General features: G+C 37.9%; 1 long non-coding RNA gene across 1 annotated transcript in view; it reads left to right on the top strand.

The window, feature by feature from the left end:
• LOC134736314 (uncharacterized) overlaps positions 1–22,000 on the top strand; it is a 98,974-nt gene extending 76,974 nt beyond the window's left edge. Inside the window, exons 2-4 of the long non-coding RNA XR_010120260.1 lie at positions 3,445–3,512; positions 5,597–5,663; positions 20,899–22,000. This is a non-coding gene — a long non-coding RNA (uncharacterized lncRNA). The remainder of the gene's footprint in view (positions 1–3,444; positions 3,513–5,596; positions 5,664–20,898) is intronic.
• Positions 22,001–22,518: the final 518 nt, after the last annotated feature.

Below are 22,518 nucleotides of genomic sequence, written 5' to 3'. Positions count from 1 at the left end.
CTATTGATGAATTTATTCAGTAAATACTGAGTGCCTATTCGGTGCTGCATCACTGTTTCTATATGGAAAGGAACTATCCCTCTGGGACAGTGTTTCCTTAGTGGGGGTTAGCAGTCCAAGGAGCAAAGCACATGTGTGTTTCTATAAGCAATGGAAAAAGGATACTCCAAGAATCCTATATATGTAGCTGTTTGCTGATTCCAAGAGGGCAGCTAAGACTTTTTGGAAATAGGAATAGGAATCGACCTAGCACAATGCTTGGCATATTGTAGGTGATCAATATGTGGTCATATTGAGGGAAAACAAAGAGAAAGAAGACAGGCATAGGATGGACAGATGGACAAATGATTAGTTAAGTAGGAAGATTCTCCCTTAAAAGACATGTCTCTACTCGGCCAACCTTTGTTTAAAAAAAAAAAAAAAAAAAAGGAAGATATTTAAAATTAAAGAGTTTATATGAAGTCTAAGAAGGTCTTGTTACATTCTGAGAGAGTGCCAGAATATCAGCATATGAATCATAAGATCATTATTTTCTTTTTTTAACTTTTTTTTTTCATTGTTTTTCATTTTTTTTTTTTTTTTTTTGAGATGGAGTCTGGCATTGTTGCCCAGGCTGGAGTGCAGCGGCACGATCTTGGCTCACTGCAACCTCCACCTCCCAGGTTCAAGAAATTCTCCTGCCTCAGCTTCCCTAGTAGCTGGGATTACAGCTGCACACCACCATGCCCAGTTAATTTTTGTATTCTTAGTAGAGATAAGGTTTCACCATGGTGGCCAGGCTGGTCTTGAACTCCTGACCTTAGGTGATCTGCCCACCTTGGCCTCCCAGAGTGCTGAGATTGAATTTTATTGAAAGCCATTTCTGCATTTATTGAGGTAATCATGTGTTTTTCATCTTTAGTTCTGTTCATATGATGAATTACATTTATTGATTTGCATATGTTAAACCAACCTTGCATCCCAGGGATGAAGCCTACTTGATTGTTGTGGATTAGATTTTGGTATGCTGCTGGATTCGGCTTGCATGTATTTTGTTGAGAATTTTTGCATTAATGTTCAGCAAGGATATTGGCCTGATGTTTTTTGTTGTGTCTCTGCCAAGTTTTGGTATCAAGATAATGCTGGCTTCATAGAATGAGTGGGGGAGGAGTCCCCACCCCGCAACCAACCCAGTTTTTTGGAATAGTGTCTGTAGGAATGGTATGAACTCATCTTTGTACATCTGGTAGAATTTGGCTGTGAATCCATCAGGCTCTGGGCTTTTCTTTGGTTGGTTGGTTGGTAGGCTATTTATTATTGGTTCAATTTTGGAGCTCATTATTGGTCTGTTCAGGAAACCAATTTCTTCCTGGCTCAGTCTTGGGAGGGTGTATATGTCCAGGAATTTGTCCACCTCTTCTAGGTTTTCTAGTTCGTGTGTGGAGAGGTGTCTATAGTAGTTTCTGATGGTTGTTTTCATTTCTGTGGGGTCAGTAATATCTCTTTCATCATTTCTAATTGTCTTAATTTTTTTATTAGTTAGTGGCCTATCTACTTTAATTTTTAAAAAAAAACAACTCCTAGATTTGTTGATCTTTTAAATGGTTTGTCTCTAAATTTCCTTCAGTTCAGCTCTGATTTTTGTTATTTCTTGTCTTCTGCTAGCTTTGGGGTTGATTTATCCTTGCTTCTCTAATTCTTTCCATTTAACTTTAGGTTGTTAATTTGAGATCTTTCTAACTTTTTGATGTGGGCATTTAATGCTATGAATTTCCCTCTCCACACTTTCTTAGCTGTGTCCCAGAGATTCTGGTATGTTGTATCTTTATTTTCATGATATTCAAAGAACTTCTTGATTTCTGCCTTAATTTCATTATTTACCCAAAAGTCATTCAGAAGCCTATTGTTTAATTTTCATGTAATTGCATGGTTTTAAGCGATTTTCATAGTCTTGACTTCTATTTTTATTGTACTGTGGTCTGAGAGAGTGGTATGATTTTGATTCTTTTTACATTTGCTGAGGATTGTTTTATGTTTAATTATGTGGACAGTTTTAGAGTATGTGTCATGTAGTGATGAGAGAGTGTATATTCTGTTACTTTCCAGTGGAGAGTTCTTTAAAGGTCTATCAGATCCATTGGTACAATGTTGAGTTTAGGTTCTAAATATCTATTAATTTTCTGCCTCGATGATCTAATATTGTCAGTGGAATGTTAGACTCCCACAGAATAATAGTGGGAGACTTTATGTCTCTTTGTATAGTAGGTCTCTAAGAACTTGCTTTATAAATCCGGGTGCTCCTATTTGGTGCATATATATTTAGGACAACTATGTCTCTTAGTAGAATTGAACCCTTTATCATTATACACTTTGTCTTTATCTTTGTTAGTTTGAAATCTGTTTTGTCTAAATTAGAATTGTAATCCCTGCTTTTTGCCATTTCCATTTGCTTGGTATGTTTTCCTCCATCCCCTTTATTTTGAGCTTATGAGTGTCATTACACGTGAGATGGGTCTCTTGAAGACAGCATGCCATTGAGTCTTGCTTTTTTATCCAGCTTGCCACTCTGTGCCTTTTAAATGGGGCATTTAACCCACTTACATTCAAGGCCAGTATTGATAAGTGTGGATTTGATCCTGTCTTTGTGCTGTTAATTGGTTATTATGGTGACTTGTTTGCTTTACAGTGACACTGGTCTGTGTGTCTTTGTATTAGCTGGTAGCAGTCTTTCCTTTCTATATTTAGTGTTATTTTCAAGATCTCTTGTAAGGCAGGTCTGGTGGTAATGAATTCCCCCAACATTTGCTTATCTGGAAAGGATCTTATTTCTCCACTGAGGAAGCTTAGTTTGGCTGGATATGAAATTCTTGAAGATGATGTTTTTCTTTAAGAATGTTGAGTACAGGCCCCCACTCTCTTCTGGGTTGTAGGGTTTTAGCTGAGAGTTACACTGTCTGATGGGGTTCCCTTTGTAGGTGACCTGCCCTTTCTCTCTAGCTACCTTTAACATTCTTTCATTTTGACCTTGGAAAATCTGACAATTATGTGTTTTGGGGATGATCTTCTTGGGGAGAATCTTGCAGGAGTTCTATTTCCTGATTTTGACTGTTGTTTGTTTGCCTCTCTAGAAGGTTGGGGAAGTTTTCATAGATGATATCCTGAGATATACTTTTCAACTTGTTTGCTTTCTCCCCATCCCTATAGGGATGCCAGTGATTCATAGATTTGGCCTCTTTACATAATCCCATACTTCTCAGAGGTTTTGTTTATTCTTTTTCTTTTTTATTTATTTTTGTCTGACTGCTTTGTTTCAGAGAACCAGTCTTCAAGTTCTCAGATTCATTCCCCAGCTTGGTTTATTCTGCTGTTAATACTTGTGATTGCACTGTGAAATTCTTGTATTGTGTTATTCAGCTCTGTCAGACTTGTTAGGTTCTTTTTTATACTGGCTATTTCATCCTTTAGCTCCTGGAAAGAAGTCTACGGACTATACTCAACCTACACTCCAGTTAAAGGAACATCTACACACAGAGGTGAGAAAGAACGAATACAAAAACTTTGGTAACTCAAATGGTTAGAGTGTCATATGTCTTCCAAATGACTGAATCAGTTCTCCAACAAGAGTTCTTCACCTAGTTGAAATGATAGAAATAGAATTCAGAATATGGATAAGAAGATCATTGAGATTCAGGAGGGAAGCAAACTCCAATCCAAGGAGAAAAAGAATCAAAATAAAGCAATACAGGAGAGGCTTTCAGTTTACCCCGGGTGCTCTGTCCAGGGAGTTGCCAAGTTGCTATGGGCTTGATAGCTCTGGTGGGGGGTGGCTAGAGGCCCAGGCCTGAAAGACCTGGAGACATGGGATATGGGAACAAGCACCCATGTAGCAGTCTGGCCACTTTTCTGTAGGTCTGCTTCGGTATGCTTGGGACCCACTCCAATCCCTAGTCACGTCAGATTTTCCAGTACCTGGAGGTATCACCAGTGAAGGCTGTGAAGCAGCAAAATGGCAACCTGGCCCTCTCTCTGGGAGCTCTGACCCAGAGAGGTATGTGCCTGCTGCTGGCCCAAAGGCACCTGTAGGAGGTGGCTGGAGACCCCAGTTGGGAGATCCTGCCTGGTGAGGAGGAAAAGGATCAGGGACCCGCAGGACCCGCTTAAAAAAGACGTCTGGCCACATTTTGGTAGAGCAGGTATGCTTTGCTGGGCATTTGCTTCAGCCCCTGGTTGCCTAGACACTCCAAAGCCCAATGGCTGGAATGGCTAAGTCACCCAAACAGCAATGACAGTGGCCCACCCCCTCGGTGAGCTCCATTCCCGGGAAGTTACTAATCTCTGTTGGCCAGAGAACACCTCTGGGGGAGAGGTGGCTGGAGGTGCCCCAGATGGGAGGTCCTGCCCAGTGAAAAGGAATGAGATTGGGGACCTGCTTAAAGTAGTAGTCTGGCCATGTTTGGTAGAGCAGTTTTGCTGTGTTGGGGGATCCCTTCTGCCCCTGGTCAGCCCGGATTCTGCAGGCTGGAACAGCTAATGTACCTGAAAAGTAAATATGGAGGCCTGCCTGTTCCCCTGGGAGCTCTTCCTTAGGGAGTTACAATGCTGGTACCAGTGGCTGGCCAGAATTCTAAGCCATGGGTCTTATCTTGTGAGGTAGCATGGACGTGGGGCCTGCAGGCTGTTGCTGCTCAGCCCCCTGGATTCAGCCTCTTTTCTATGGGTATGTACAGGGGTCTAACCTCCCACTTTGCTGGAGCTGCAGCTACTTTTGCTGGAAAGCCCAAGTATCTAAGGCTCCAGTGATCCCACGCATGTCTGAGTGGTTGCTCTGACAAGACTCCATGTAGCTCTGTCAGACTGAAGGCCCTGGTAGACCGGGTTCACAAGGATATCTCCTGTGCCAAGGGTTGCAAACATCTATCAAAAAAGCATGGATTCCTTAGGTGGGGGAGGGTCCACTGTCTCCGTGTTTCTCCCAGATGGGCTTTGTCCTGTCTTGGTTTTCTTTGTTCTCCATGAGTCAAGTTGTTTCCTTGATTACTCCCTTTGTGAATACCGGGATGTTTCAGTTGAAGGTGTTATATTTATTCACCCCTTCCCTTTCTCTCCATGAGAGCTACACACAGTAGCTGCTTCTAGACAGCCATATTGGCCATTTCCCTCCATTATTTTCATCTAGAATCCACCATCTTTAAAAATAGAATCCACCATCTTTAAAAAATGAGTTTTCCCTCAACTGTGCATCATTTTATTTTCAAACTGAGCCTATTTCTAGCACTTAATATTTAATTTCTAGCACTTAATATTTACACAGTTACCATTCATTTTACCTATGGGTCATTATATTTATCTCATGTGTATTTATACCTGCTCTAAAGCTTGGTTTTATGGTCAAATTAATGGGATATGCTTTATAAATAATACTTAGGGAAGATGGTATAGTTAGAGGACCAGGATTCTAGGTCTAGCCACTAACTAGCTATGTGAACTTAGACAAATCATTTAATTTTATTTAATTCAGAAAAATGTATGAAAACAAAGTAGCTCAATCTCACCGCTCACATAACTACTTGTAAATAAATACATGTACAGAGTTTGTTCTTCTTTTTTATCATTTCAGGAAATGAATAACATGAAGTGAAGTCTTCATCTCCATTCCCAACAGTCCCCATTCTACTTCCAGAAAGGTAAACATTGTTCATATTTTGTTATGAATTCATTTTGCTATGAATTCTTCACAAATCAGCATACTAAAAGATGTTTGAGTATTTCCTAATAGATGCAGATCCTACCATAAAACTGTATGCATATAATATTTTTAAAGAAAGAGAAATCATTGTTTTAGAGAACATTTAGGGAGTAAACGTACGTGTGAAAATTTCTTTGAAATGCTTATCTATGACTAGAAGCATTGCTTTCTTCTACTCTATACAGATAGTAAATTCAAAGGCACATTTGGAGACAGGATTGTGAGTTTTCTCAAATAACCTCCTTAAATAGGTAGAGAAAGCACCTCTAGTCTTGGGTTTTTAAAGAAATTTTTAATATTTATTATGTTCAATTTTTTTAAGGCAAATAAAATAAGCTGGGATATGATTTTTATTTATCAAGGTAATTATTTTCCCTAAAGTTTAAAGAAAACTTTAAGGAACAAATAGGTGTAGCTGGAGCAAGTTTATTGAGGTATGGATATACCACACCACTAATTTCATAGTGCAGACAGTCCTCTCAGAATGGTATCAAGAGTTCTTTGAAAGGGCAATACAGTTTCCGAAAGCCCCACAGGAAGACCTGGGTAGTGACAATAGTACCATCTGTTCTGGAAACCTGACTCTGAAATGAATTATACTCCGGGCAAAAAGCATTCTTCTGTATTTGTAGATAGCCTAAAATGTACATCACAGCTGCCTGGGCTAATTTTATAGGGCTCATTGAGGCTGCTACATTTGCTATTCACAATGGCAAGATGAGCTCAATATTTGAACAAAAAAAGTTAAATTTACCAACTGTAGGATTTACATTCTCAGAACAAAAAAATAAATGAAACCTTTAAGGAAGGGAGCTTAGAAAGTGCAACCATAAAGAAATAGTCATGAGTCATTTCTTCAGTTAAACCAGCATCAGTACTCAAGTATGATTACTATATTAGAAAAATCATCTTTAAACACAAAGAAAACTTCTGCTTGTGTATATTAGTGATCGCCAATGAAAAGGTTCTACCAAAGGGCCAGTGCACCCAGGTGTTCATGTACATACAACAGCATATCATGATGGACACTAGAAGCCTCGCCCTATAGTCTGTGCTCTTAGGTTCCACCTCTGACCCTCACTTGCTGGGCTTTTCTTGGGCAAATCTTTAGCCTCTCTCTCCCTAAACTGCATCATCGGAAAAAGAGAGATGACAATAGTATTTGGCTCACTGAGTTGTTATGAAAAAATCCTTTTCTGGTACATGGTAAGTGCATGTAACGCTGTTCTTTTTCTTATTCAATGGGTATATACCAAGGGAAAGGTTTAAATAAAAACATTAAGTTAAAATAATTTATTCAAAAGCCATGCCACTGTTAAATTAATACAGTCAAAACTACAAATAAAAAAAGTACATGCAAAATATTTAAAAATATTGTATAAAGGCTTTTATGTGTAAGCTTAAAAACCCTTCATTTATGAATCAATTTGTGCATAAGAATTGTATACATGCAGAGACTTGGGCCAGAATGGATATTGTTGGATTAATTTCAAAAATACGTTTTACAGCTTTTCCAAAACTCTTTAATGAAAAGTCAGCAAGAAGATAATGAGAAAGGACCAAACAGATGTTGGTTTCTGCTGAAATTTGCCAAACTTTTACAGCATCATTATGATAGCTTTCCATTTAGGTCACCAAAGTTTAAAAGTAAGTGGGACATTTGGATCTAGAAGAGAGCAGTGATGATTAAAGAGTTGGAAACCCAGGCTTAAGAGGAAGGGACCATGGAAATGATGTTGGTTGGCCAAAAGAGGAGAAGGCTGTGGGTGCCTTAATTACAATCTCAGTATCTATAATACACCATGTAAATGAACAGATGTTGTTCCGCAATGAAAATAGAACAAGATGGGAGCACTGTAGCTCTGATTTGAGAACCATCTTTGTCTATAAAGAATTGTTGAATAACTAAACCTCTGTTCACCCAACCAATATCTATTCTGTGTACCATATTAAGTGCTAACGATTGATCATTCACATATTTAGACATATTGGGTGGAATATGCTCTATAATTGTATTGCAGGAGACTTGGTGACCTATACGCATTAGAGCATGGGAAAGACAGGAAACTAGGCAGGGGCAGTGATGCATTTTGGATTCCCACTTCTGTTTCACAAGGATGCATGCGTATCCTGAGACCACCACAAAAGATAGCTAGGTGGGAGTCTGCTTGTTGATACGTCAACCAAAAGGACTACCCTGGGGGCAAGTAGAGTGCTTCTTCCAGCTCAGGGAATTATGCAGTGAGCAGGCTTTCCTTGCAGGACCACCTAGCTCCCCAAGGGACGACATTCTCCTTTAAAGCCACCAATAACCAGTTTTGGATTACCCTGAAAGACATATATCGATCTATCATCTATCTATATGTATATATTTAAATGGTCTTTTCTGTAAATAACACTTCACTTCTGATACCAAATATGTAGGGTTTATTTCCCATACCAACCAATTCTCCAGTTCCTAGCAGACACCAACTGGGTGTCCTAAAATGCAATTAAATTCTAACACTATATCTATCTATCTATCTATCTATCTATCTATCTATCTATCTATCTATCATCTATCAGAAATTAGATCCCACAAGATTGTCCACACTTCACATGCCAATAGCAAGTCTCAGCCTCCTGTACTTCTGACTGACCAGCTATACACTGGGAGTTTCCATAACTCTCATCTCAGTTTCAGTAATTTGCTAGAATAGCTTACAGAACTCAAACATTTACTCAATTTACCAGTCTATTAAAAATAGTATTTTGTTGAGAATGTTTGCCTCTGTGTTCATCAGGGATATTGGTCTGTAGTTTTCATTTTTTATGTCCTTTCCTGGTTTTTGGTATTAGGGTAAGACTGGCTTCATAGAATGATTTAGGGAGGATTCCCTCTTTATCTTTTGGAAGTTGGTACCAATTCTTCTTTGAATGTCTGGTAGAATTTAGTGTAAATCTGTCTTTTTTGGTTGGCAATTTTTAAATTACCATTTCAATCTTGCTGCTTGCTTGTTATTGGTCTGTTCAGAGTTTCTATTTCTTTCTGGTTTAATCTAGGAGAGTTGTATATTTCTAGGAATTTAACCATCTCCTCTAGGTGTTCACAGCAGCCTTGAATGATCTTTTGTATTTCTTGGTATCAGTGATAATGTCTCCCATTTCTAATTGAGCTTATTTGGAACTTCGTTCTTTTCTTGATTAATCTCACTAATGGTCTATCAATTTTATCTTCAAAGAACAAGCTTTTTCATTCATTTAGTTCTGTTCTGATCTTTGTTATTTCTTCTGCTGAGTTTGGGTTTGTTCTTGTTTCTTTAGTTCCTTGAGGTATGTGACCTTAGATTGTCTGTGCATAAAGGGCATCCAAATTAGTAAAGAGGAAGCCAAACTAGCACTGTTTGCTGATGATATGATCATATATGTAGAAAACCCTAAAGACCGCTCCAAAAAGCTCCTAGAACTGATAAATGAATTTAGGAAAGTTTCCGGATACAAAATCAATGTACACAATCAGTAGCAATGCTATACACCAACAATGACCAAGCTGAGAATCAGATCAAGAACTCAACTCCTTTTATAACAGCTGCAAAACAAATAAAATACTTAAGAATACACCTAAGCAAGGAGGTGAAGGACCTCTATAAGGAAAACTACAAAACACTGCTGGAAGAAATCATAGATGACACAAACAAGTGGAAACATATCCCGTGCTCATGGATGGGTAGAATCAATATTGTGAAAGTGACCATACTGCCAAAAGCAATCTACAAATTTAATGCAGTTCCCATCAAAAAACCACCATCATTCTTCACAGAACTAGAAAAAAAATGCTAAAATTCATGTGTAACCAAAAAAGAGCCCATATAGCCAAAGAAAGACTAAGCAAAAAGAGCAAATCTGAAGGTATCACATTACCTGACTTTAAACTATACCTGACTTTATACTTTAAGGCTATAGTCACCAAAACAACATGGTACTCATAAAAAATAGGCACATAGACCAATGGAACAGAATAGAGAACTCAGAAATAAAGCCAAATGCTTACAGCCAACTGATCTTTGACAAAGCAACACAAAAACAAAGTGGAGAAGGCATACTGTATTCAACAAATGGTGCTGATATAATTGGCAAGACACAGGTGGAAAAATGAAACTGGATCCTCATCTCTCACCTTATACAAAACTCAATTCAAGATAGATCAAAGACTTAAAATCTAAGACCTGAAACCATAAAGATTCTAGAACATGGAAAAAACCCTTCTAGACATTGTCTTAGGCAAAGACTTCATGAACAAGAACCCAAAAACAAAGATAAATAGGTGAGACTTAAAATTAAAAGCTTCTGTGTGGCAAAATAATAATAATCAGCAGAGTTAACAGACAACCCACAGAGTGGGAAAAAATCTGCACAAACTATACATCTAACAAAGGACTAATATCCAGAATCTACATGAAATTCAAATCAGCAAGAAAAAAAAAATCCCATCAAAAATTGGGCTAAGGACCTGAATAGACAATTCTCAAAAGAAGATGTACAGATGACCAATAAATATATGGAAAAACGTTCAACATCACTGATTAATTATCAGGGAGATGCAAATCAAAACCACAATGTGATACCACCTTATTCCTTCAAGAATGGACATAATCAAACAATGATAGATGTTGACATGGATGTGGTAAAAGGGAGCACTTTTACACTGTTGTTGAGAATGTAAACTAGTACAACCATTACGGAAAACAGCGTGGAAATTCCTTAAAGAACTATAAGTAGATCTACCATTTGATTCAGCAATCCCACTCCTGGGTATCTATCTGCCTAGAGGAAAAGAAGTCATTATTTTATTATTATGTGTATACAAGTATCTTTTAAAAGATACTTGTATACATATGTTTATAGCAGCACGATTTGCAATTGCAAAAACATGGAACCACCCCAAATGTCTATCAATCAACAAGTGGATACAGAAAATATGTAAATATATATGATGAAATACTAATCAGCCATAAAAGGAACTAATTGTAAGGTGGATCTATGTCACAGTTCAAATTCAGTGTTCAGTGACTTATTGCCTAAATGTACAATGATCTATATAATCTCCTCTTAAATGAGGCCAGAAGAGTGAGCTGGTAAAAAGAGGGCTAAGATCCTCCAAGAACTGAGTTCATGTTCCAGCTCTGTCACTTACTATTTGATTATCAATGGCAATTTATGTAATCTGTTTTAAATCATGGACACTGAGGGAATAAGTGTTGGGCACCAATAGCATCTACTATAGAAGTTACTCAATATCTTCCCTGAAAGCCTTTGAACATAGCTAGGCCTCTAAATAGTCTGCTTAAACTCCAGTTCTTTTGGAAAATGGCAGAGAAAATGATTATCAGATTTTAAGTCTATCAAAATTCCATTCAGCATTGAATACATATAAAGTATAAGGTGAGTTACGAATATATGCAAAAATTTATATTCAAAATATAAGACAGAAAATGTTCATTTTTATAATTTACTCTTATAAATCAGCCTCAATAAGGTAGCTGCGGTTCTCTTCCTGTCTCAAATATTGAGCCCAAAATTTTCCTAGCTTTGTGACAGTATTAGGTTCACACCAACTCTTTTGGATGCCTTCCTCTCAAAATCAAATTCAATATAGAGGGACAGAGACTGAGAAGCCTAGGATAAGCCAGAAAGTTTGTGATTGGTACATACTTGCCTGGGGCCCAAGTCACCAGAAGTCAAAGTTTCCTCAGGAAAGAATGTATTGTCAAATGGCCATCTTCCAGTCAATGGGGCCTGTTAAGTCAAAAACACATCAGTATTATAAATCACCGTACACACTGACTCATTTAGTCTCAAGACAGGCAGGATCTAAATTATTATATCCCTTTTACTGGTATGGAAAATGTGATTTAAAACAGATTATATAAATTGCCCATTGATAATCAAATAGTAAGTGACAGAGCTGGAACACAAACTCAGTTCTTGGAGGATCTTAGCCCTCTTTTTACCAGCTCACTCTTCTTTTCTTCTGGCCTCCTTTAGGAAACTAGATAGATTATTGTACATTTAGGCAATAAGTCATTGAACACTGAATTTGAACTCTGACATAGATCTACCTTAAAATTAAGCTAAGGCAAAATTGCAAAGTACCCACTTTTTATTAGAAAAATGATTTGATTGTAATTTCTTTTGTTTTCTAAACCTGAGTGTTCACCTTTCTTTTCTCCTGTATCCCTATGGCCCTCAATCAAATAACACTGGAGTAACATTTGCTAAGTGTTTTGTTATCTGTTGCTGCATAACAAATTACCCCCAAACTGAGAAGCTTAAAATCATCATAATTATCTCACAGTTACTCTGGGTTAAGATGCCAGGGATAGTTTGACTGGGTGGTTCTGATTGATTCAGAGTAGGTATATCTCTTGAGGTTGCAGTTAAGTTTTTGGCCAGGGCAACAGTCACATGGGGCTAGAGGACTCACTTTCAGGATCACGCAAGCTGTTGTTGGCAAACCTGTTTCTTGCTGGCCCATGTCTGTCCATCTCCATTCCTTGCCATGTGCTGCTTGAGTGTTCTCACGACATGGCAGGTGGCTTGCCCTGAGCAAGAAATCTGAGAAAGAGAGGTCAAGGTGTTAGTAGCTAGTGTTCTTTTACAACCTCATCTCAGAAGTAACATACCATCACTCTTGCCACATTATTTGATCCCACAGACTAATGCTGGTGTGATATAGGAGGTGACTTCACAATGGTGTGAATTCTAGGAGGTGGGGATCATTGGGAGTGCCTTGGAGGCTGGCTATCACACTAAGAAGCATACAAATGTAGGGGCATTTTATTCCCTCTGTTGCTCCTCAGAGGCAGAACAGGGGATATGGAAAGGGGATGTTTTTTCCATGTGTATCAGTACACAATTCAATATACCTATTATGTCATCTTTATTAGACTGAGCTCAAAACAGATACTAACATAGAATTGATAAGACATTAAGATCCCATCTCTATACTCAAAGAGCTCAATCTAAAAGACCAAATATACCAAAATATATAAATCAAGAGAAGTTCAGTAAGAGCTCAAAAAAGTATAAGGGGGTTCATATAATGATGGTAAGCTGCTGTACACTTGGGGAAGAACAAGACACAATACCTAGGAGAAGTGGCATTTGAAATGAGTAGAATTTCAGAGTAAAGATCAGGGCAAAGAGAAATCAAGAGAAAGGAGATAAAGGACTCTGAGGAGTGAAACTCACCAAGAATCTTTGAATCAGAAATTCTGGTAACCATGGCTTCACAACTATGGAAGTCCAGCAGGGAAAACAAGTTGCATGTAGTTTGATATAAAAGTAGCTATTTGTAAAGCCTCTGATAGGAGCATACCCAAAAAGAAGGAAGAAAAAGATGTTAGATAGACTCAGCTCCCTGCTGAGTTTCTCCAGTGGCTTCCCATTGTCTGCAATAAGTTAACGCATACTCCCTAGCATTAAGACCTTCAGTCTGGCCTGAACCTTGGGAGCCTTATTCCTAACCACCATCCTGCCTCCAGGCCCCCAATGAGGCCCCAGCCTAATCGGGGGAACCCACTGATTAAGTGGTTCAGCGTAGCTTCTTTCTGTTGTCCGTAAGTGTCGGCTGGCTGAGAAATAAAGTGAAAGAGTACAAAGAGAGGAATTTTACAGCTGGGCCTCCAGGGGTGGCATCACATATCAGTAGGACCATGATGCCCACCTGAGCTGTAAAACCAGCAAGTTTTTATTAAGGATTTCAAAAGGGGAGGGGGTGTAAGAACAAGGAGTAGGTCACAAAGATCACATGCTTCAAAGGGCAAAAAGGAGAACAAAGATCACATGCTTCTGAGGAAACAGGACAAGGGCAAACCAGAAACTGATAAGGGTCCAACAAAGATCACAAGGCAAAGGGCAAAAGCAGAATTACTGATAAGGGCCTATGTTCAGCAGTGCACGTATTGTCTTGATAAACATCTTAAACAACAGAAAACAGGGTTTGAGAGCAGAAAACCAGTCGGACTTAAAATCAGGGTGGGGGTTTTTCCCCACCCTAATAAGCCTGAGGGTAGTGCAGGAGACCAGGGCATATTTCAATCCTTATCTCAACTGCATAAGACAGACACTCCCAGAGCAGCCATTTATAGACCTCCCCCCAGGAATGCATTCCTTCCCCAGGGTACTAATTATTAATATTCCTTGCTAGGAAAAGAATTTAGCAATATCTTCTCTACTTGCATGTCCGTTTATAGGCTCTCTGCAAGACAAAAAATATGACTCTATTTTGCCCAACCCTGCAGGCAGTCAGACCCTATGGTTGTCTTCCCTTCTTCCCTTAAAATCGCTGTTACTCTGTTCTTTTTCAAGGTGCACTGATTTTATATTGTTCAAACACACGTTTTACAATCAATTTGTACAGTTAACACAAATATCATAGTGGTCCTGAGGCGACGTACATCCTCAGCTTACGAAGATAACAGGATTAAGAGATTAAAGTAAGACAAGCATCAGAAATTATAAGAGTATTATTTGGAAACTGATAAGTGTCCATGAAATCTTCACAATTTATGTTCCTCTGCTGCGGCTCCAGCCAGTCTCTCCTTTCAGGGTCCCTGACTTCCCACAACACAGCCTCCCCATTTCCTTATCATCCCAGGACATGCCAGGCTGGGTCCCAGCTAGAAAGGCACACTTTTTTACCCATTCTATTTATTCTGCATGGAATAGCCTGCACATCTCTTCTTCACACCGCTTCCTCCTTACCTTTCCACATTCAAAGGTCAGTTGACCTAGAAAGATTTTTCTGACTCTCTTCTGGGCCCATCCTCATCCCAGCTGTAACATCATCACTATAAATGCATTGACATCTGGCATGGCATATACTCTACGTAGTTGATTCTAAAAGGAATATTCAAATCCTATAACTGAAGGCATGATATAGTTTGACATCTTTTTTTCCTTGGAAAGGAAAGTAAGAGATAAGTTAATCATGCCTTAAACTTGATGGAATTTACTCATTTGCATATTTACTCCTTCCTTGAGACCAAAAACACCTTCTGGTATGAAATCATTTATTTTATATCCCCATTGCCTATCACATTGCCCTGTATAATAAGCTCCCCATGAATGCAGGAGGCTGATCCTTAAATAGCTAAAGGAAACATCACTTCTTTCCACCTAGTTCCAGGATGGGTGACACTTCTTTCTACCTAGTTCCAGGAAGGGTGACCCTGATTACTCATGTCATTTCATTTAAAAGGGTCAGCATAAGGTGAATGAAAATTGTATGATATGTTGACTTTGTTATATCATTTGACCCAAAAACTATTACCTCCTTCCTTTCATGTCATACATCTATCTCCAAATCTTCCTGGAATTAATCTCAAGTTTTCAACGATGGACTTAGAACTCTAAATATATACAGTTGATAAAATGCCTAATCAATGAAGTCAGGCCTGAAGTCTAAGCTTTAATATTTATTAGCATGTGACCTTTGTTGGTTAACCATTCTGAACCTTAGTTTTATCTTCTGTAAAATGAGGGTAGCACAACTCACCTGTCAGGGTAGTTGTGATACAGCTGCAATGACTGGAGGAGCACCAGGGTCCTTGGTCTCACACTGATTTAGATAAAACAACACGGAAACACATGGAGTGGTTTTAAGGAGCAGGAAGTTTAACAAGCAAGCGAGAAAGCAGCAGCTCCCCCATACAGAGACAGAGGGAGTGGGGCTCCAAGAGAGAAACCCTGTGTGCAACAGAAAACTGGTCAGTTATATCGGAGCCTGGAGGAAGTGGTGTCTGATTTGCATGGGGCCCAGGGGATTGGTTTGACCAGGTGCATCATTCACGTAGCCCACGGAAAAACCTAGTCCTCCCACCTTAGTCTTTTAATATGTAAATGTGGGCTGCCATGATGTCCTGAACATGTTATCTGGAGGTGGCCATGACACTGGGCACACCTTGCGACAAGAGGAAGGTGGGAATTGCCATATTGGGTGGACCCAGTTTCTAATGGCCTGCATTTGCATATCAAAGCTTGCTGGTCTGGACCTTCAAGCCGCCTTTCTGTTAGGAAAGAAATGGTTTGGGGGTTGCTTCTTCTTTCAGGAAAATTACCACCGAGAACCTTTACCCTTTCTAGCTGCCTAAAAATTATTTCTTAATAATTCCTGTATTAGTTGTAAAGATTAACTCTGTTAACAAATAGAAAACATCTAAGATGGGGCCTGGGTATAGTAAGATATTCAGTTAATTTTAGACCATTGCCTGGCACATAACAGAATGAACAACAAAAATAATGAGAAGAGTCTACAGGGTTAGGTGAGCTATGTGGGCTTAGAAATCCATTCCAACATCATATTAATTAGGCACTGAGGTAATTGCCCAAGTTAATGATGTCAAAATGCAATGGACAACAATCCTTGTGGAGGATTTATTCTGCTTGAGTTTCTCTTTCTCTCCATGTATGAGTAATTTGAAGTTTGAATCTAGTTTTACCTACTGTTTTCCTATTGACCACAACATTTTTACCACGAAAACATGGAATTTATAACAATTTGACCATATATTTTTCCTCATATCATTTTGGGGACCAGACGGTTGCTTTGCTTCCAGGCATTGTAATTTGACACGTACTCTACAACAATCTTTAGCCCCCACTAGCTCTTAGTGAGACTATTTCCTCTAAACCTTTCCCATAGGTTTCACAACTTTCTTTTGAACGTTCTCCAAAAACTAAATCCTTACTTTGCTTAACCATATTTCCCTTTCTCTTCTATTGTGCATTTCTCTATGTTGAGAAGTCTTTGAGAAAGCAGGGAGTCCCTCTGCCAACTGATGAAATACTAGGATAGGCATGGGTGATGAAGGCCTTCTACAGGTCATTTAGAACCATGGGAGCAGGGCAGTAGGTAGAGCAGAGAAGAAAGGAATTAAGAAATGGATAAGAAATGTCAGAAAATTAGGGGGAAAGAAGAGCAACAATTCTGATTTGTTGCCATGCAAAGACGGAGAAATGAAGATTGGAGGGGATGTTTTAGCTGGCTTCCATATCAAGAGGATGAAGTGAAGGGATAAAGGTACAGTTTACACAAAGAAGTTTAAAAGCCAGATGCAAAATCCCAAATCTTCATCATATACTGATAAGCCTTACCACACTAGTTGGAAAGGAGGTTCTAGACATCAACATGAGAAGAGGTGGAAAACCCCTTTGATCTTTCATAATGTAGAAACAGAATCCCAGAACAATAAAATAGACAACTAATCCTACTATTTTCTGATCTTTTGGCTCTTCTGAATCATTTTATAAACTTAGCTACTCTGTGGGGGCCTAATCCTTGTCCCAATAGTCCACGTGGTTGAATGGCTGCCTGATCCAAATGCTTTGATCACACCACAGTCTTGGAGTCTTTTCTACCCTTTTTATAGGCACAACTTTCAGAAATACTTTCTTCAAAAGCCCTGTGCTTTGATAAACAGGTTTAAGTGCTATAATCACCAGGCATTTGAATGCAGATTAATTCATAAACCCAGATAATAGATCTTGTTCTGTCATGTTGTTTTTAGCCAAAAGTTGAAAGCTTTGAAGAATGTGGAGAAACTATGAAATTTTAATAGCCTTGGGGCACAGAAACTTAACACAAAGAAAGAATCGTCATTCATTCAAAGAGTATTCATGGCCTTGGTGGAAAGATTGATGACAAATTCTGTGATTAATTACAGTTGTTGAAGAAAGCTAGAAGAAAAAAGGCACCAAGAGTTCTTGAGTTAATCAAAGACAGCAATTTAAATAAATGGTCCTAAAGTCCACAGTAAGTATTTGGTCAAATGAACCACATTATTACTTTGAATTGTAAGATTTTACCTTCATCCTGAAAAATAAAAATAAAAAATAAATGCCTGGCTGAACATTATTGATTTGGTAGGGAAAGTACCAGTTATTTTCCTACATAAAAGGGACTCATAAAATCTGAGGGTTGTGATATTTAGGTTTTCTTGCCTGAGGGAAGGTCATTTCACAGTAACCTCCTGAAAAAATGACTATATATTATGATTAGTAACTTATCCATAAAAAGGATAATGATACGGTTTTGCTGAGTGTCCCCACATCCAAATCGCATCTTGTAGCTCCCATAATTCCCGCATGTTATGGGAGTGAGCCAGTGGGAGATAATTGAATCATGGGGGCGGGTCTTTACCTTGCTATTCTCCTGATAGTGAATAAGTCTCACGAGATCTGATGGTTTTAAAAATGGGAGTCTCCTTGCACAAGCTCGCTCTCTCTTTGCCTGCTGCCGTCCACATAAGATGTGACTTGCTCCTCCTTGCCTTCTGCCATGATCGTGAGGCCTCCCTGGCCATGTGGAACTGTAAGGCCAAGAAATCTCTTTCTTTTGTAAATTGCCCAGTCTCAGGTATGTCTTTATTAGTAGCATGAAAACAGACTAATACACATAATATAACAAGAACAAGAATGAAATAATTGACATGAAAGACTCACCTGAACAATTACACCAAAAGAGCATCTTCTACTTTCTCTAATCTAGACAAAGCCCGTCCACAATAGGCCAGTTCTATCAGAGACAAGGCTGATGGGAAGGTTCAGAAATAATTGCAACTTTTCCTCCTCACATTTCTATGTAATCTTTTGGAGAATAGAAAAATAAATTCTTTAATACAAGGCAGGGTTTCTCAAGCCCTAGACCAGTACCTGTCCATGGCCTGTTAGGAACAGGGTCACATAGCAGAAGGTGAGTGGCAGGCAATCCAGCATTGCTGCCCAAGCTCCGCCTATTGTCAGATCAGCAGCAGCATCAGATTCTCGTAAGAGCACGAACCCTATCGTGAACTCTGCATTCAAGTTATCTAGGTTGCACACTCCTTATGAGAATCTAATGCCATCCCCCACCCACCCTGGTCCTTGGAAAAATTATCTGCCATGAAACCGGTCCCTGGTGCCAAAAAGGTTGGGAACTGCTGGTATAAGGTTTCAATAGGTAACTTGCATTCAATAGCTTGTGGTTATAGCTTCCTGTTTGGCAGAGGAAAAGGATATCTCTATATATAGATATATATATCACAGATCTTAAAACTTTAAATATCAACTGTATAGAATTTGACTACTGAGCTTGAGTTTGCCACCATTCTTAAAATCATCAGCTCTACTTCCATGCTGTTTTTTACATTTATATATTATAACTTCATCTTTAATAAAATATATATATTAGCTATTTTTCAATGTGGATTTTATGTGGTAAGTGTTCAGATCTAAGAATGTTATGTTTCCCAAGTAGCCTGTTTTTCCTGAGTGAAAATTTATGAATCCTACTTATGTTAATTAAAATTATATTTTAACCTTACTAGATCTGTGCTATGACTAGAAAATAGTTGTTAACATAAAATTCCTCCCAAAGTAAATGGATAGTTTAAAAAAATACTCCAGTAAAGTACTAAGTCATGAAAACTATATTTTCTTGACACTTTTTTCTAAGATGCATAACATGCTTTAATCTTTTATAAAATATAAACATTCCTTCATAATATATGAAAGAATTAAAACAGTGCATTTTATACACTTGAAACCAAAAGTTCCCAACCTTCCTGCTCTTTAAAGAATGGAAATTAGACTGCTATGTTTTTCTTACTTTTTTAGCAACATAACATGATTTGGATATTAAGTCTCATTTTGGATAATCAAAATACGTAAGTGTGTGTGTGTATGTGTGTGTGTGTATAAATATATATATAAAATAAAAGTTACAAAATATGTATGTGTGTATGTATATATTAAGCTTGTGAAGTCCTAAAAGCCTGGCAGAGTGGGAGAGACATGTAGCTCCAGTCCCAGTAAAACAAACCACATGGCTAATTAAATATGTGTTCTATTGATCTCTCCACTAACTGCTGAAAAATATATACACGTTTTCAGTTAGTCAGCTAATAGTCTGGCATTCTGCATGCTACATCTTTTTCATCTATTGTTGTGATTAACTCTATGATTTTAAGCTTTTATTTGTAGATTTGCACTTTACAGACTTCTAAGTCCTTGAAGCAAGCAAATAAAAAAATGTAGCTCAATGAGAACACTGCAAGTTATAAAAGTGGTCCAAGGAGTTTCACTATTTTTTCCTTACAATGTCAGAACAGGATGAAAAGCAAATTTGAGTCTATGTTTCTTTCCCTGGAAGAACTATATATATAGTTGACAGGGACCCCCTCTCTTTTCACCCTTGCTGACTTACCATACTGTCCAACCAAGACTTGCTCTCCTTCCCAATCACTTCTTCATGAACCTCTCCCGGAAAAAGTAGAGGTGAAATGTAGATATTCAAATTTTCCCACCATTTAAGAAATCACAACTCTTCCTAAGAGAAGGAAGGAAACATGAAAAATGGACAAAAGGCTGATCTAGATGTGCTTAATTTAGCAGTCATAGAATGGGAACTCCGTATTTGTATATTTTGTATAGTTATGAATATTACGTAGTATAGGATGAAAATTCAATAAATAAATATATTAGCCAGTTCACTTATTATCAACTAAATATTGAATCTGAACCATGGTGAATTGATTTAGGACAAATACAGAAATAAAATAAGGATATTTAAGCCAAACTTCATTCAACTCTGTTGTTTAGTACAGAAATACTATGATTTGATGAAACAAGTTGCTTTCAAATATAGTTTTACATGATGTGAAAGGTATATGAATAAAATATAAACCCTGGGTTTATTATTTTTGAATTATGAATGCTAAATAATAATTTTATCTTTTTACTTTTTAAGTAATAATAATTTTATTAAAAGGCCTGGTTTGGCTGTAGGCAAAGAATTGATTACTTGGAGCAAAAAAAAAAAAAAAAAAGTGATGTGTTGGCTCTCATCACTTTCCTATAACTCATGAATATTAACATTTTCCAGAAGATTACTGCCCTTGGTTATGTGGGCTCTTCCTTTTCAAATCTATTGTTTTATGTATTATTTTTCTTTTAATTAAAAGAAGGCAATCAAGACTGTTTAATTTAAAAAAAAATTCTTGCCAAGTTTCTTGACCCCATTGTATACATGCAAGCTTAAGTTAGAACAAAGACATGACATTATTGTATGGAGTCTAATAAGAGCTTCTATTGTGTCTTCAATTCTCTTCCTAAATGACATTCTCATTTACTTATATTTGTCCCTATCTTCAGAGGTTGCTCACACTGAAAATCAGTTTCTTTTCCCCTGGTGCAAAGAACGGTAGTTTCTCCAAAACTGAAGCTGGAAATTATCTTAAATATCAGGTCCTCCAGAAAAGGGACGTGAAGCCCCCTTTGTAATTTCTGCATTAGCGTGCTCTCCTGGCAAGCAGGAAACTCCATCAGAGAAGTCAGCCAAGAACGTCTTTAAATGGAAATTGTGCAAACGAGGAGCAAATGCATTAAAAAGTTGCTGATGGGCATGAAATGCTTTGATGTGAAGACGGAAAACTCCAAGCAGGAAGGATTTTAACATTTTGAATCTGATTGACTCTGTGGTTTCTCAGCACAGTTATTCCATGGGCTAAAATAAATGCAGAAATGGTATTTTGAGACCACAGCTGCAGAGGGGATCATGGTGAATTTCAATGAAAATCCATTTGCATCTTGAGGTTCAGATCTTAAAAAGCAAAGGACATGAGAGAAGTAATATTGTTGCTTGAAATTTCATTGCTTATATCTAAAAGAAACTCCTATTCTTAGGAGAAATGTTGAATCTTTGCAACGTGGTAGATGCTCCCACAAAACTTTCTCCCGAAATAGGAGATAAATGTTGGAAAGAGGCAATTTATTGAGTATGCTGATAGAGGTGGAGTTCAGAGACAGGCAAGCATACACAAGAGTCATGATGTTTTACATTATTATCTTTACAAATGAGTTTCTTACAGTGGTCAATGACAAACCAATTTCATTCAAAGCTTGCTTCAATAGGCAATGGTTTGGTGCCAATATGTTAGCTATTTACTTTGACCACTGTATGCATTAAAAAGAGTAAAAATTAAGAATACTCAAGCAGATCCTCCAACTTAGATAGCATTTTCCACAAAAAGTGATGGAGGGATAGACTGAAATTAAATGGGACCAGGTATGTGATTAGATCTCAGAAATGTTTGCACAATAATGCAGATACTCATTTTAAACAGAGTCATAAGGATTGGAACTAATAAAAATAATAGAATAAAATACTGATCAAGAATGTGTCCTCCTGAGTATCTGGGTTTTGAATTCTGGCTCCACAGAACTTGTCAGATATATGACATTAAACAAGATACTTCAGCATTCTGTGCCTTCATTTTCTCAGCTGTAAATGGAGATTTTACTAGAACTCCATAAGATTATCATGAGAATTGTATTAATATATGTAAAGCTTTAGACATAGTATATGGCACCTAGTAAGCACTCAATTAAATGTTAGTTACCATTAGTAGCAGTGGAGAATTAAAAAACAAAAACTGCAAACTGTAAGTTAGGCATCTGGCTCTGCAAACTAGTTAAATTCCCCAGACCTTATTCTGGCCATCTGTAAAATGAAAGGGTTGGGCTAGATCATCTCTAAATTTTCTTCCAACTTAAAAAACATTGTTCAAAAACACGTTTTAGGAGTACACAAAGTGTTTCAGCAGAAGGCGATGTTTTAGAATATTTTTAAAGGCACTTAATCGCTTTCACAAAAATGTGTTTCATGGCTTGCACTTCCTCCTCAATCAACTCCTGTTGGGACTTCACTTGCTTCTATTCCACTGAAGTGGCTCCTGTCAGTGTCACAGGATTTCTATGTTGTCAAGTCCAATGGT

This window comes from Symphalangus syndactylus, chromosome 3 (genome assembly GCF_028878055.3).
Source record: "Symphalangus syndactylus isolate Jambi chromosome 3, NHGRI_mSymSyn1-v2.1_pri, whole genome shotgun sequence".
Lineage (NCBI taxonomy): Eukaryota > Metazoa > Chordata > Mammalia > Primates > Hylobatidae > Symphalangus > Symphalangus syndactylus.
The sequence above is the reverse complement of the archived record's forward strand: the minus strand, read 5'-3'. Positions and strand labels throughout refer to the sequence as shown.